Source organism: Amia ocellicauda, unplaced genomic scaffold (genome assembly GCF_036373705.1).
Source record: "Amia ocellicauda isolate fAmiCal2 unplaced genomic scaffold, fAmiCal2.hap1 HAP1_SCAFFOLD_80, whole genome shotgun sequence".
Classification (NCBI taxonomy): domain Eukaryota; kingdom Metazoa; phylum Chordata; class Actinopteri; order Amiiformes; family Amiidae; genus Amia; species Amia ocellicauda.
In genome coordinates, this window is record NW_027103006.1 from 172,501 (window position 1) to 188,518 (window position 16,018).

The 16,018-nt window shown below is 43.5% G+C and overlaps 12 non-coding genes and 1 pseudogene across 12 annotated transcripts; all 13 read left to right on the forward strand.

The window, feature by feature from the left end:
• Positions 1-733: 733 nt before the first annotated feature.
• LOC136743595 (5S ribosomal RNA) lies at positions 734-852 on the forward strand. The gene has a single exon (XR_010815651.1). It is a non-coding gene; the product is annotated as a 5S ribosomal RNA (ribosomal RNA).
• Positions 853-1,918: 1,066 nt separating this feature from the next.
• Positions 1,919-2,037, forward strand: LOC136743547 (5S ribosomal RNA). The gene has a single exon (XR_010815606.1). It is a non-coding gene; the product is annotated as a 5S ribosomal RNA (ribosomal RNA).
• A 1,066-nt stretch (positions 2,038-3,103) lies between these two features.
• Positions 3,104-3,222, forward strand: LOC136743400 (5S ribosomal RNA). Its single transcript, XR_010815464.1, has one exon. It is a non-coding gene; the product is annotated as a 5S ribosomal RNA (ribosomal RNA).
• A 1,056-nt stretch (positions 3,223-4,278) lies between these two features.
• Positions 4,279-4,397, forward strand: LOC136743401 (5S ribosomal RNA). Its single transcript, XR_010815465.1, has one exon. It is a non-coding gene; the product is annotated as a 5S ribosomal RNA (ribosomal RNA).
• Positions 4,398-5,452: 1,055 nt separating this feature from the next.
• On the forward strand, positions 5,453-5,571 carry LOC136743402 (5S ribosomal RNA). Its single transcript, XR_010815466.1, has one exon. It is a non-coding gene; the product is annotated as a 5S ribosomal RNA (ribosomal RNA).
• A 1,066-nt stretch (positions 5,572-6,637) lies between these two features.
• Positions 6,638-6,746, forward strand: LOC136743718 (uncharacterized; annotated as a pseudogene).
• A 1,066-nt stretch (positions 6,747-7,812) lies between these two features.
• LOC136743403 (5S ribosomal RNA) lies at positions 7,813-7,931 on the forward strand. Its single transcript, XR_010815467.1, has one exon. It is a non-coding gene; the product is annotated as a 5S ribosomal RNA (ribosomal RNA).
• A 1,066-nt stretch (positions 7,932-8,997) lies between these two features.
• LOC136743549 (5S ribosomal RNA) lies at positions 8,998-9,116 on the forward strand. Its single transcript, XR_010815607.1, has one exon. It is a non-coding gene; the product is annotated as a 5S ribosomal RNA (ribosomal RNA).
• Positions 9,117-10,182: 1,066 nt separating this feature from the next.
• Positions 10,183-10,301, forward strand: LOC136743405 (5S ribosomal RNA). Its single transcript, XR_010815469.1, has one exon. It is a non-coding gene; the product is annotated as a 5S ribosomal RNA (ribosomal RNA).
• A 1,056-nt stretch (positions 10,302-11,357) lies between these two features.
• On the forward strand, positions 11,358-11,476 carry LOC136743521 (5S ribosomal RNA). Its single transcript, XR_010815580.1, has one exon. It is a non-coding gene; the product is annotated as a 5S ribosomal RNA (ribosomal RNA).
• Positions 11,477-12,531: 1,055 nt separating this feature from the next.
• On the forward strand, positions 12,532-12,650 carry LOC136743406 (5S ribosomal RNA). The gene has a single exon (XR_010815470.1). It is a non-coding gene; the product is annotated as a 5S ribosomal RNA (ribosomal RNA).
• Positions 12,651-13,716: 1,066 nt separating this feature from the next.
• LOC136743407 (5S ribosomal RNA) lies at positions 13,717-13,835 on the forward strand. Its single transcript, XR_010815471.1, has one exon. It is a non-coding gene; the product is annotated as a 5S ribosomal RNA (ribosomal RNA).
• Positions 13,836-14,890: 1,055 nt separating this feature from the next.
• LOC136743408 (5S ribosomal RNA) lies at positions 14,891-15,009 on the forward strand. The gene has a single exon (XR_010815472.1). It is a non-coding gene; the product is annotated as a 5S ribosomal RNA (ribosomal RNA).
• The last annotated feature ends 1,009 nt before the right edge of the window (positions 15,010-16,018 follow it).

Below are 16,018 nucleotides of genomic sequence, written 5' to 3' on the forward strand. Positions count from 1 at the left end.
AGCACGAAAGTGTAAAACTTGGGAACATACTTGAGAGCAAAGATCACATTCAATCTCATTCAAGGCACGGATGTGAATGCAACGGGATGAAATTACTGAAATGATGCCTGCCCTCGAACTGTGATGATGGACTACCCGACTCGCCAATAATATTGGGTTCTGGTGTATTGAAATACAGGAGCTGCTGGATTTGTGTGTTTTCTTACCCCCTCACCATAGTTTGTCAAATGTTTAAACAACTGAACTTATATTCAAGGTTTGTTTCTCTTCATATGTTTTACTGGTTTACATTTGTCTCAGCAACCTGTTGAATGATTCTTCTGCTTTCAAAACAAAATGACAACAGGATGAATGCACACACTTGAAAATACAATACATGCAATGTTATGCATCATAGTGATGCAACCTCCTTTCAGTTTCATACTGCACGTCAATTGAAATCCTTACTGAAATGCACACCTTCTCAAGATTGCGCTTGACTGGCGTGTCAGGCACTCAATTACAGCTGTTTTATCAAGACAAATGTGTTCGTTTTGTAAAATATAGTTCCGGTCTGGTGTGGCACCCCAGCTAACGCACAACGTTGCCACAACGTGGCATATTAGCAGGGACTGTCTGCGGCGCGCTGGTGTGTCCCGGGCTTTAGAGTAGAGAGACAGTTCAACTGTAAGTATGAACGGCAGAAACGGATATTGCCATCCCTTTAAATAGAGCGTCAGGGACAGGCTCCCTGGCTCACGGCCATACTAGCCTGAATACGCCCGATCTCGTCCGATCTCGGAAGCTAAGCAGGCTCGGGCCTGGTCAGTACTTGGATGGGAGACCGCCTGGGAATACCAGGTGCTGTAAGCTTTTGCATCTTTTACACACCAGAGCGCGACAAATCACGAGTTTTAACTTTGGATACACGCAATTTCATCATTATTTCAGATTTGACTTCCCCAAATACACAGGCAAACAATAGATCTTGTTCTCCAACGTAAACGGTCCCTAGTAACTAGGGTACATTCGTAAATAAATTGAGCATCATGGCTAGAAGTGACTAAATGTTGCCTAATCTTTCTCATCGAGAAATGACACAATTACAGCAACACAAAAAGGAACTCCACCGGACAAAGATCAGTGCTCACAAGGAGCCTCATTCAACACACACGGTTCCATTCCCATTCATGCAAAGCACGAAAGTGTAAAACTTGGGAACATACTTGAGAGCAAAGATCACATTCAATCTCATTCAAGGCACGGATGTGAATGCAACGGGATGAAATTACTGAAAAGATGCCTGCCCTCGAACTGTGATGATGGACTACCCGACTCGCCAATAATATTGGGTTCTGGTGTATTGAAATACAGGAGCTGCTGGATTTGTGTGTTTTCTTACCCCCTCACCATAGTTTGTCAAATGTTTAAACAACTGAACTTATATTCAAGGTTTGTTTCTCTTCATATGTTTTACTGGTTTACATTTGTCTCAGCAACCTGTTGAATGATTCTTCTGCTTTCAAAACAAAATGACAACAGGATGAATGCACACACTTGAAAATACAATACATGCAATGTTATGCATCATAGTGATGCAACCTCCTTTCAGTTTCATACTGCATGTCAATTGAAATCCTTACTGAAATGCACACCTTCTCAAGATTGCGCTTGACTGGCATGTCAGGCACTCAATTACAGCTGTATTATCAAGACAATGTGTTCGTTTTGTAAAATATAGTTCCGGTCTGGTGTGGCACCCCAGCTAACGCACAACGTTGCCACAATGTTGCCACAACGTGGCGTCTTAGCAGGGACTGTCTGCGGCGCGCTGGTGTGTCCCGGGCTTTAGAGTAGAGAGACAGTTCAACTGTAAGTATGAACGGCAGAAACGGATATTGCCTTCCCTTTAAGTAGAGCGTCAGGGACAGCATTCCTGGCTTACGGCCATACTAGCCTGAATACGCCCGATCTCGTCCGATCTCGGAAGCTAAGCAGGCTCGGGCCTGGTCAGTACTTGCATGGGAGACCGCCTGGGAATACCAGGTGCTGTAAGCTTTTGCATCTTTTACACACCAGAGGGCGACAAATCACGAGTTTTAACTTTGGATACACGCAATTTCATCATTATTTCAGATTTGACTTCCCCAAATACACAGGCATACAATAGATCTTGTTCTCCAACGTAAACGGTCCCTAGTAACTAGGGTACATTCGTAAATAAATTGAGCATCATGGCTAGAAGTTACTAAATGTTGCCTAATCTTTCTCATCGAGAAATGACACAATTACAGCAACACAAAAAGGAACTCCACCGGACAAAGTTCAGTGCTCACAAGGAGCCTCATTCAACACACACGGTTCCATTCCCATTCATGCAAAGCACGAAAGTGTAAAACTTGGGAACATACTTGAGAGCAAAGATCACATTCAATCTCATTCAAGGCACGGATGTGATTGCAACGGGATGAAATTACTGAAATGATGCCTGCCCTCGAACTGTGATGATGGACTACCCGACTCGCCAATAATATTGGGTTCTGGTGTATTGAAATACAGGAGCTGCTGGATTTGTGTGTTTTCTTACCCCCTCACCATAGTTTGTCAAATGTTTAAACAACTGAACTTATATTCAAGGTTTGTTTCTCTTCATATGTTTTACTGGTTTACATTTGTCTCAGCAACCTGTTGAATGATTCTTCTGCTTTCAAAACAAAATGACAACAGGATGAATGCACACACTTGAAAATACAATACATGCAATGTTATGCATCATAGTGATGCAACCTCCTTTCAGTTTCATACTGTATGTCAATTGAAATCCTTATTGAAATGCACACCTTCTCAAGATTGAGCTTGACTGGCGTGTCAGGCACTCAATTACAGCTGTATTATCAAGACAATGTGTTCGTTTTGTAATATATAGTTCCGGTCTGGTGTGGCACCCCAGCTAACGCACAACGTTGCCACAATGTTGCCACAACGTGGCGTGTTAGCAGGGACTGTCTGCGGCGCGCTGGTGTGTCCCGGGCTTTAGAGTAGAGAGACAGTTCAACTGTAAGTATGAACGGCAGAAACGGATATTGCCTTCCCTTTAAGTAGAGCGTCAGGGACAGCCTCCCTGGCTTACGGCCATACTAGCCTGAATACGCCCGATCTCGTCCGATCTCGGAAGCTAAGCAGGCTCGGGCCTGGTCAGTACTTGGATGGGAGACCGCCTGGGAATACCAGGTGCTGTAAGCTTTTGCATCTTTTACACACCAGAGCGCGACAAATCACGAGTTTTAACTTTGGATACACGCAATTTCATCATTATTTCAGATTTGACTTCCCCAAATACACAGGCATACAATAGATCTTGTTCTCCAACGTAAACGGTCCCTAGTAAATAGGGTACATTCGTAAATAAATTGAGCATCATGGCTAGAAGTGACTAAATGTTGCCTAATCTTTCTCATCGAGAAATGACACAATTACAGCAACACAAAAAGGAACTCCACCGGACAAAGATCAGTGCTCACAAGGAGCCTCATTCAACACACACGGTTCCATTCCCATTCATGCAAAGCACGAAAGTGTAAAACTTGGGAACATACTTGAGAGCAAAGATCACATTCAATCTCATTCAAGGCACGGATGTGAATGCAACGGGATGAAATTACTGAAATGATGCCTGCCCTCGAACTGTGATGATGGACTACCCGACTCGCCAATAATATTGGGTTCTGGTGTATTGAAATACAGGAGCTGCTGGATTTGTGTGTTTTCTTACCCCCTCACCATAGTTTGTCAAATGTTTAAACAACTGAACTTATATTCAAGGTTTGTTTCTCTTCATATGTTTTACTGGTTTACATTTGTCTCAGCAACCTGTTGAATGATTCTTCTGCTTTCAAAACAAAATGACAACAGGATGAATGCACACACTTGAAAATACAATACATGCAATGTTATGCATCATAGTGATGCAACCTCCTTTCAGTTTCATACTGCATGTCAATTGAAATCCTTACTGAAATGCACACCTTCTCAAGATTGCGCTTGACTGGCGTGTCAGGCACTCAATTACAGCTGTTTTATCAAGACAAATGTGTTCGTTTTGTAAAATATAGTTCCGGTCTGGTGTGGCACCCCAGCTAACGCACAACGTTGCCACAACGTTTCGTGTTAGCAGGGACTGTCTGCGGCGCGCTGGTGTGTCCCGGGCTTTAGAGTAGAGAGACAGTTCAACTGTAAGTATGAACGGCAGAAACGGATATTGCCTTCCCTTTAAGTAGAGCGTCAGGGACAGCCTCCCTGGCTTACGGCCATACTAGCCTGAATACGCCCGATCTCGTCCGATCTCGGAAGCTAAGCAGGCTCGGGCCTGGTCAGTACTTGGATGGGAGACCGCCTGGGAATACCAGGTGCTGTAAGCTTTTGCATCTTTTACACACCAGAGCGCGACAAATCACGAGTTTTAACTTTGGATACACGCAATTTCATCATTATTTCAGATTTGACTTCCCCAAATACACAGGCATACAATAGATCTTGTTCTCCAACGTAAACGGTCCCTAGTAAATAGGGTACATTCGTAAATAAATTGAGCATCATGGCTAGAAGTGACTAAATGTTGCCTAATCTTTCTCATCGAGAAATGACACAATTACAGCAACACAAAAAGGAACTCCACCGGACAAAGATCAGTGCTCACAAGGAGCCTCATTCAACACACACGGTTCCATTCCCATTCATGCAAAGCACGAAAGTGTAAAACTTGGGAACATACTTGAGAGCAAAGATCACATTCAATCTCATTCAAGGCACGGATGTGAATGCAACGGGATGAAATTACTGAAATGATGCCTGCCCTCGAACTGTGATGATGGACTACCCGACTCGCCAATAATATTGGGTTCTGGTGTATTGAAATACAGGAGCTGCTGGATTTGTGTGTTTTCTTACCCCCTCACCATAGTTTGTCAAATGTTTAAACAACTGAACTTATATTCAAGGTTTGTTTCTCTTCATATGTTTTACTGGTTTACATTTGTCTCAGCAACCTGTTGAATGATTCTTCTGCTTTCAAAACAAAATGACAACAGGATGAATGCACACACTTGAAAATACAATACATGCAATGTTATGCATCATAGTGATGCAACCTCCTTTCAGTTTCATACTGCATGTCAATTGAAATCCTTACTGAAATGCACACCTTCTCAAGATTGCGCTTGACTGGCGTGTCAGGCACTCAATTACAGCTGTATTATCAAGACAATATGTTCGTTTTGTAATATATAGTTCCGGTCTGGTGTGGCACCCCAGCTAACGCACAACGTTGCCACAACGTTTCGTGTTAGCAGGGACTGTCTGCGGCGCGCTGGTGTGTCCCGGACTTTAGAGTAGAGAGAGAGTTCAACTGCAAGTATGAGCGGCAGAAACGGATATTGCCTTCCCTTTAAGTAGAGCGTCAGGGACAGCCTCCCTGGCTTACGGCCATACTAGCCTGAATACGCCCGATCTCGTCCGATCTCGGAAGCTAAGCAGGCTCGGGCCTGGTCAGTACTTGGATGGGAGACCGCCTGGGAATACCAGGTGCTGTAAGCTTTTGCATCTTTTACACACCAGAGGGCGACAAATCACGAGTTTTAACTTTGGATACACGCAATTTCATCATTATTTCAGATTTGACTTCCCCAAATACACAGGCATACAATAGATCTTGTTCTCCAACGTAAACGGTCCCTAGTAACTAGGGTACATTCGTAAATAAATTGAGCATCATGGCTAGAAGTGACTAAATGTTGCCTAATCTTTCTCATCGAGAAATGACACAATTACAGCAACACAAAAAGGAACTCCACCGGACAAAGTTCAGTGCTCACAAGGAGCCTCATTCAACACACACGGTTCCATTCCCATTCATGCAAAGCACGAAAGTGTAAAACTTGGGAACATACTTGAGAGCAAAGATCACATTCAATCTCATTCAAGGCACGGATGTGAATGCAACGGGATGAAATTACTGAAATGATGCCTGCCCTCGAACTGTGATGATGGACTACCCGACTCGCCAATAATATTGGGTTCTGGTGTATTGAAATACAGGAGCTGCTGGATTTGTGTGTTTTCTTACCCCCTCACCATAGTTTGTCAAATGTTTAAACAACTGAACTTATATTCAAGGTTTGTTTCTCTTCATATGTTTTACTGGTTTACATTTGTCTCAGCAACCTGTTGAATGATTCTTCTGCTTTCAAAACAAAATGACAACAGGATGAATGCACACACTTGAAAATACAATACATGCAATGTTATGCATCATAGTGATGCAACCTCCTTTCAGTTTCATACTGCATGTCAATAGAAATCCTTACTGAAATGCACACCTTCTCAAGATTGCGCTTGACTGGCGTGTCAGGCACTCAATTACAGCTGTTTTATCAAGAGAATGTGTTCGTTTTGTAATATATAGTTCCGGTCTGGTGTGGCACCCCAGCTAACGCACAACGTTGCCACAATGTTGCCACAACGTGGCGTGTTAGCAGGGACTGTCTGCGGCGCGCTGGTGTGTCCCGGGCTTTAGAGTAGAGAGACAGTTCAACTGTAAGTATGAGCGGCAGAAACGGATATTGCCTTCCCTTTAAGTAGAGCGTCAGGGACAGCCTCCCTGGCTTACGGCCATACTAGCCTGAATGCGCCCGATCTCGGAAGCTAAGCAGGCTCGGGCCTGGTCAGTACTTGGATGGGAGACCGCCTGGGAATACCAGGTGCTGTAAGCTTTTGCATCTTTTACACACCAGAGGGCGACAAATCACGAGTTTTAACTTTGGATACACGCAATTTCATCATTATTTCAGATTTGACTTCCCCAAATACACAGGCATACAATAGATCTTGTTCTCCAACGTAAACGGTCCCTAGTAACTAGGGTACATTCGTAAATAAATTGAGCATCATGGCTAGAAGTGACTAAATGTTGCCTAATCTTTCTCATCGAGAAATGACACAATTACAGCAACACAAAAAGGAACTCCACCGGACAAAGTTCAGTGCTCACAAGGAGCCTCATTCAACACACACGGTTCCATTCCCATTCATGCAAAGCACGAAAGTGTAAAACTTGGGAACATACTTGAGAGCAAAGATCACATTCAATCTCATTCAAGGCACGGATGTGAATGCAACGGGATGAAATTACTGAAATGATGCCTGCCCTCGAACTGTGATGATGGACTACCCGACTCGCCAATAATATTGGGTTCTGGTGTATTGAAATACAGGAGCTGCTGGATTTGTGTGTTTTCTTACCCCCTCACCATAGTTTGTCAAATGTTTAAACAACTGAACTTATATTCAAGGTTTGTTTCTCTTCATATGTTTTACTGGTTTACATTTGTCTCAGCAACCTGTTGAATGATTCTTCTGCTTTCAAAACAAAATGACAACAGGATGAATGCACACACTTGAAAATACAATACATGCAATGTTATGCATCATAGTGATGCAACCTCCTTTCAGTTTCATACTGCATGTCAATAGAAATCCTTACTGAAATGCACACCTTCTCAAGATTGCGCTTGACTGGCGTGTCAGGCACTCAATTACAGCTGTTTTATCAAGAGAATGTGTTCGTTTTGTAATATATAGTTCCGGTCTGGTGTGGCACCCCAGCTAACGCACAACGTTGCCACAATGTTGCCACAACGTGGCGTGTTAGCAGGGACTGTCTGCGGCGCGCTGGTGTGTCCCGGGCTTTAGAGTAGAGAGACAGTTCAACTGTAAGTATGAACGGCAGAAACGGATATTGCCTTCCCTTTAAGTAGAGCGTCAGGGACAGCCTCCCTGGCTTACGGCCATACTAGCCTGAATACGCCCGATCTCGTCCGATCTCGGAAGCTAAGCAGGCTCGGGCCTGGTCAGTACTTGGATGGGAGACCGCCTGGGAATACCAGGTGCTGTAAGCTTTTGCATCTTTTACACACCAGAGGGCGACAAATCACGAGTTTTAACTTTGGATACACGCAATTTCATCATTATTTCAGATTTGACTTCCCCAAATACACAGGCATACAATAGATCTTGTTCTCCAACGTAAACGGTCCCTAGTAACTAGGGTACATTCGTCAATAAATTGAGCATCATGGCTAGAAGTGACTAAATGTTGCCTAATCTTTCTCATCGAGAAATGACACAATTACAGCAACACAAAAAGGAACTCCACCGGACAAAGATCAGTGCTCACAAGGAGCCTCATTCAACACACACGGTTCCATTCCCATTCATGCAAAGCACGAAAGTGTAAAACTTGGGAACATACTTGAGAGCAAAGATCACATTCAATCTCATTCAAGGCACGGATGTGAATGCAACGGGATGAAATTACTGAAAAGATGCCTGCCCTCGAACTGTGATGATGGACTACCCGACTCGCCAATAATATTGGGTTCTGGTGTATTGAAATACAGGAGCTGCTCGATTTGTGTGTTTTCTTACCCCCTCACCATAGTTTGTCAAATGTTTAAACAACTGAACTTATATTCAAGGTTTGTTTCTCTTCATATGTTTTACTGGTTTACATTTGTCTCAGCAACCTGTTGAATGATTCTTCTGCTTTCAAAACAAAATGACAACAGGATGAATGCACACACTTGAAAATACAATACATGCAATGTTATGCATCATAGTGATGCAACCTCCTTTCAGTTTCATACTGCATGTCAATTGAAATCCTTACTGAAATGCACACCTTCTCAAGATTGCGCTTGACTGGCATGTCAGGCACTCAATTACAGCTGTATTATCAAGACAATGTGTTCGTTTTGTAAAATATAGTTCCGGTCTGGTGTGGCACCCCAGCTAACGCACAACGTTGCCACAATGTTGCCACAACGTGGCGTCTTAGCAGGGACTGTCTGCGGCGCGCTGGTGTGTCCCGGGCTTTAGAGTAGAGAGACAGTTCAACTGTAAGTATGAACGGCAGAAACGGATATTGCCTTCCCTTTAAGTAGAGCGTCAGGGACAGCATTCCTGGCTTACGGCCATACTAGCCTGAATACGCCCGATCTCGTCCGATCTCGGAAGCTAAGCAGGCTCGGGCCTGGTCAGTACTTGCATGGGAGACCGCCTGGGAATACCAGGTGCTGTAAGCTTTTGCATCTTTTACACACCAGAGGGCGACAAATCACGAGTTTTAACTTTGGATACACGCAATTTCATCATTATTTCAGATTTGACTTCCCCAAATACACAGGCATACAATAGATCTTGTTCTCCAACGTAAACGGTCCCTAGTAACTAGGGTACATTCGTAAATAAATTGAGCATCATGGCTAGAAGTTACTAAATGTTGCCTAATCTTTCTCATCGAGAAATGACACAATTACAGCAACACAAAAAGGAACTCCACCGGACAAAGTTCAGTGCTCACAAGGAGCCTCATTCAACACACACGGTTCCATTCCCATTCATGCAAAGCACGAAAGTGTAAAACTTGGGAACATACTTGAGAGCAAAGATCACATTCAATCTCATTCAAGGCACGGATGTGAATGCAACGGGATGAAATTACTGAAATGATGCCTGCCCTCGAACTGTGATGATGGACTACCCGACTCGCCAATAATATTGGGTTCTGGTGTATTGAAATACAGGAGCTGCTGGATTTGTGTGTTTTCTTACCCCCTCACCATAGTTTGTCAAATGTTTAAACAACTGAACTTATATTCAAGGTTTGTTTCTCTTCATATGTTTTACTGGTTTACATTTGTCTCAGCAACCTGTTGAATGATTCTTCTGCTTTCAAAACAAAATGACAACAGGATGAATGCACACACTTGAAAATACAATACATGCAATGTTATGCATCATAGTGATGCAACCTCCTTTCAGTTTCATACTGTATGTCAATTGAAATCCTTATTGAAATGCACACCTTCTCAAGATTGAGCTTGACTGGCGTGTCAGGCACTCAATTACAGCTGTATTATCAAGACAATGTGTTCGTTTTGTAATATATAGTTCCGGTCTGGTGTGGCACCCCAGCTAACGCACAACGTTGCCACAATGTTGCCACAACGTGGCGTGTTAGCAGGGACTGTCTGCGGCGCGCTGGTGTGTCCCGGGCTTTAGAGTAGAGAGACAGTTCAACTGTAAGTATGAACGGCAGAAACGGATATTGCCTTCCCTTTAAGTAGAGCGTCAGGGACAGCCTCCCTGGCTTACGGCCATACTAGCCTGAATACGCCCGATCTCGTCCGATCTCGGAAGCTAAGCAGGCTCGGGCCTGGTCAGTACTTGGATGGGAGACCGCCTGGGAATACCAGGTGCTGTAAGCTTTTGCATCTTTTACACACCAGAGCGCGACAAATCACGAGTTTTAACTTTGGATACACGCAATTTCATCATTATTTCAGATTTGACTTCCCCAAATACACAGGCATACAATAGATCTTGTTCTCCAACGTAAACGGTCCCTAGTAAATAGGGTACATTCGTAAATAAATTGAGCATCATGGCTAGAAGTGACTAAATGTTGCCTAATCTTTCTCATCGAGAAATGACACAATTACAGCAACACAAAAAGGAACTCCACCGGACAAAGATCAGTGCTCACAAGGAGCCTCATTCAACACACACGGTTCCATTCCCATTCATGCAAAGCACGAAAGTGTAAAACTTGGGAACATACTTGAGAGCAAAGATCACATTCAATCTCATTCAAGGCACGGATGTGAATGCAACGGGATGAAATTACTGAAATGATGCCTGCCCTCGAACTGTGATGATGGACTACCCGACTCGCCAATAATATTGGGTTCTGGTGTATTGAAATACAGGAGCTGCTGGATTTGTGTGTTTTCTTACCCCCTCACCATAGTTTGTCAAATGTTTAAACAACTGAACTTATATTCAAGGTTTGTTTCTCTTCATATGTTTTACTGGTTTACATTTGTCTCAGCAACCTGTTGAATGATTCTTCTGCTTTCAAAACAAAATGACAACAGGATGAATGCACACACTTGAAAATACAATACATGCAATGTTATGCATCATAGTGATGCAACCTCCTTTCAGTTTCATACTGCATGTCAATTGAAATCCTTACTGAAATGCACACCTTCTCAAGATTGCGCTTGACTGGCGTGTCAGGCACTCAATTACAGCTGTTTTATCAAGACAAATGTGTTCGTTTTGTAAAATATAGTTCCGGTCTGGTGTGGCACCCCAGCTAACGCACAACGTTGCCACAACGTTTCGTGTTAGCAGGGACTGTCTGCGGCGCGCTGGTGTGTCCCGGGCTTTAGAGTAGAGAGACAGTTCAACTGTAAGTATGAACGGCAGAAACGGATATTGCCTTCCCTTTAAGTAGAGCGTCAGGGACAGCCTCCCTGGCTTACGGCCATACTAGCCTGAATACGCCCGATCTCGTCCGATCTCGGAAGCTAAGCAGGCTCTGGCCTGGTCAGTACTTGGATGGGAGACCGCCTGGGAATACCAGGTGCTGTAAGCTTTTGCATCTTTTACACACCAGAGCGCGACAAATCACGAGTTTTAACTTTGGATACACGCAATTTCATCATTATTTCAGATTTGACTTCCCCAAATACACAGGCATACAATAGATCTTGTTCTCCAACGTAAACGGTCCCTAGTAACTAGGGTACATTCGTAAATAAATTGAGCATCATGGCTAGAAGTGACTAAATGTTGCCTAATCTTTCTCATCGAGAAATGACACAATTACAGCAACACAAAAAGGAACTCCACCGGACAAAGATCAGTGCTCACAAGGAGCCTCATTCAACACACACGGTTCCATTCCCATTCATGCAAAGCACGAAAGTGTAAAACTTGGGAACATACTTGAGAGCAAAGATCACATTCAATCTCATTCAAGGCACGGATGTGAATGCAACGGGATGAAATTACTGAAATGATGCCTGCCCTCGAACTGTGATGATGGACTACCCGACTCGCCAATAATATTGGGTTCTGGTGTATTGAAATACAGGAGCTGCTGGATTTGTGTGTTTTCTTACCCCCTCACCATAGTTTGTCAAATGTTTAAACAACTGAACTTATATTCAAGGTTTGTTTCTCTTCATATGTTTTACTGGTTTACATTTGTCTCAGCAACCTGTTGAATGATTCTTCTGCTTTCAAAACAAAATGACAACAGGATGAATGCACACACTTGAAAATACAATACATGCAATGTTATGCATCATAGTGATGCAACCTCCTTTCAGTTTCATACTGCATGTCAATTGAAATCCTTACTGAAATGCACACCTTCTCAAGATTGCGCTTGACTGGCGTGTCAGGCACTCAATTACAGCTGTATTATCAAGACAATATGTTCGTTTTGTAATATATAGTTCCGGTCTGGTGTGGCACCCCAGCTAACGCACAACGTTGCCACAACGTTTCGTGTTAGCAGGGACTGTCTGCGGCGCGCTGGTGTGTCCCGGACTTTAGAGTAGAGAGAGAGTTCAACTGCAAGTATGAGCGGCAGAAACGGATATTGCCTTCCCTTTAAGTAGAGCGTCAGGGACAGCCTCCCTGGCTTACGGCCATACTAGCCTGAATACGCCCGATCTCGTCCGATCTCGGAAGCTAAGCAGGCTCGGGCCTGGTCAGTACTTGGATGGGAGACCGCCTGGGAATACCAGGTGCTGTAAGCTTTTGCATCTTTTACACACCAGAGGGCGACAAATCACGAGTTTTAACTTTGGATACACGCAATTTCATCATTATTTCAGATTTGACTTCCCCAAATACACAGGCATACAATAGATCTTGTTCTCCAACGTAAACGGTCCCTAGTAACTAGGGTACATTCGTAAATAAATTGAGCATCATGGCTAGAAGTGACTAAATGTTGCCTAATCTTTCTCATCGAGAAATGACACAATTACAGCAACACAAAAAGGAACTCCACCGGACAAAGTTCAGTGCTCACAAGGAGCCTCATTCAACACACACGGTTCCATTCCCATTCATGCAAAGCACGAAAGTGTAAAACTTGGGAACATACTTGAGAGCAAAGATCACATTCAATCTCATTCAAGGCACGGATGTGAATGCAACGGGATGAAATTACTGAAATGATGCCTGCCCTCGAACTGTGATGATGGACTACCCGACTCGCCAATAATATTGGGTTCTGGTGTATTGAAATACAGGAGCTGCTGGATTTGTGTGTTTTCTTACCCCCTCACCATAGTTTGTCAAATGTTTAAACAACTGAACTTATATTCAAGGTTTGTTTCTCTTCATATGTTTTACTGGTTTACATTTGTCTCAGCAACCTGTTGAATGATTCTTCTGCTTTCAAAACAAAATGACAACAGGATGAATGCACACACTTGAAAATACAATACATGCAATGTTATGCATCATAGTGATGCAACCTCCTTTCAGTTTCATACTGCATGTCAATAGAAATCCTTACTGAAATGCACACCTTCTCAAGATTGCGCTTGACTGGCGTGTCAGGCACTCAATTACAGCTGTTTTATCAAGAGAATGTGTTCGTTTTGTAATATATAGTTCCGGTCTGGTGTGGCACCCCAGCTAACGCACAACGTTGCCACAATGTTGCCACAACGTGGCGTGTTAGCAGGGACTGTCTGCGGCGCGCTGGTGTGTCCCGGGCTTTAGAGTAGAGAGACAGTTCAACTGTAAGTATGAACGGCAGAAACGGATATTGCCTTCCCTTTAAGTAGAGCGTCAGGGACAGCCTCCCTGGCTTACGGCCATACTAGCCTGAATACGCCCGATCTCGTCCGATCTCGGAAGCTAAGCAGGCTCGGGCCTGGTCAGTACTTGGATGGGAGACCGCCTGGGAATACCAGGTGCTGTAAGCTTTTGCATCTTTTACACACCAGAGGGCGACAAATCACGAGTTTTAACTTTGGATACACGCAATTTCATCATTATTTCAGATTTGACTTCCCCAAATACACAGGCATACAATAGATCTTGTTCTCCAACGTACACGGTCCCTAGTAACTAGGGTACATTCGTAAATAAATTGAGCATCATGGCTAGAAGTGACTAAATGTTGCCTAATCTTTCTCATCGAGAAATGACACAATTACAGCAACACAAAAAGGAACTCCACCGGACAAAGTTCAGTGCTCACAAGGAGCTTCATTCAACACACACGGTTCCATTCCCATTCATGCAAAGCACGAAAGTGTAAAACTTGGGAACATACTTGAGAGCAAAGATCACATTGAATCTCATTCAAGGCACGGATGTGAATGCAACGGGATGAAATTACTGAAATGATGCCTGCCCTCGAACTGTGATGATGGACTACCCGACTCGCCAATAATATTGGGTTCTGGTGTATTGAAATACAGGAGCTGCTGGATTTGTGTGTTTTCTTACCCCCTCACCATAGTTTGTCAAATGTTTAAACAACTGAACTTATATTCAAGGTTTGTTTCTCTTCATATGTTTTACTGGTTTACATTTGTCTCAGCAACCTGTTGAATGATTCTTCTGCTTTCAAAACAAAATGACAACAGGATGAATGCACACACTTGAAAATACAATACATGCAATGTTATGCATCATAGTGATGCAACCTCCTTTCAGTTTCATACTGCATGTCAATTGAAATCCTTACTGAAATGCACACCTTCTCAAGATTGCGCTTGACTGGCGTGTCAGGCACTCAATTACAGCTGTTTTATCAAGACAATGTGTTCGTTTTGTAATATATAGTTCCGGTCTGGTGTGGCACCCCAGCTAACGCACAACGTTGCCACAACGTTTCGTGTTAGCAGGGACTGTCTGCGGCGCGCTGGTGTGTCCCGGACTTTAGAGTAGAGAGACAGTTCAATTGCAAGTATGAGCGGAAGAAACGGATATTGCCTTCCCTTTAAGTAGAGCGTCAGGGACAGCCTCCCTGGCTTACGGCCATACTAGCCTGAATACGCCCGATCTCGTCCGATCTCGGAAGCTAAGCAGGCTCGGGCCTGGTCAGTACTTGGATGGGAGACCGCCTGGGAATACCAGGTGCTGTAAGCTTTTGCATCTTTTACACACCAGAGGGCGACAAATCACGAGTTTTAACTTTGGATACACGCAATTTCATCATTATTTCAGATTTGACTTCCCCAAATACACAGGCATAGAATAGATCTTGTTCTCCAACGTAAACGGTCCCTAGTAACTAGTGTACATTCGTAAATAAATTGAGCATCATGGCTAGAAGTGACTAAATGTTGCCTAATCTTTCTCATCGAGAAATGACACAATTACAGCAACACAAAAAGGAACTCCACCGGACAAAGTTCAGTGCTCACAAGGAGCCTCATTCAACACACACGGTTCCATTCCCATTCATGCAAAGCACGAAAGTGTAAAACTTGGGAAAATACTTGAGAGCAAAGATCACATTCAATCTCATTCAAGGCACGGATGTGAATGCAACGGGATGAAATTACTGAAATGATGCCTGCCCTCGAACTGTGATGATGGACTACCCGACTCGCCAATAATATTGGGTTCTGGTGTATTGAAATACAGGAGCTGCTGGATTTGTGTGTTTTCTTACCCCCTCACCATAGTTTGTCAAATGTTTAAACAACTGAACTTATATTCAAGGTTTGTTTCTCTTCATATGTTTTACTGGTTTACATTTGTCTCAGCAACCTGTTGAATGATTCTTCTGCTTTCAAAACAAAATGACAACAGGATGAATGCACACACTTGAAAATACAATACATGCAATGTTATGCATCATAGTGATGCAACCTCCTTTCAGTTTCATACTGCATGTCAATTGAAATCCTTACTGAAATGCACACCTTCTCAAGATTGCGCTTGACTGGCGTGTCAGGCACTCAATTACAGCTGTTTTATCAAGAGAATGTGTTCGTTTTGTAATATATAGTTCCGGTCTGGTGTGGCACCCCAGCTAACGCACAACGTTGCCACAATGTTGCCACAACGTGGCGTGTTAGCAGGGACTGTCTGCGGCTGCGCTGGTGTGTCCCGGGCTTTAGAGTAGAGAGACAGTTCAACTGTAAGTATG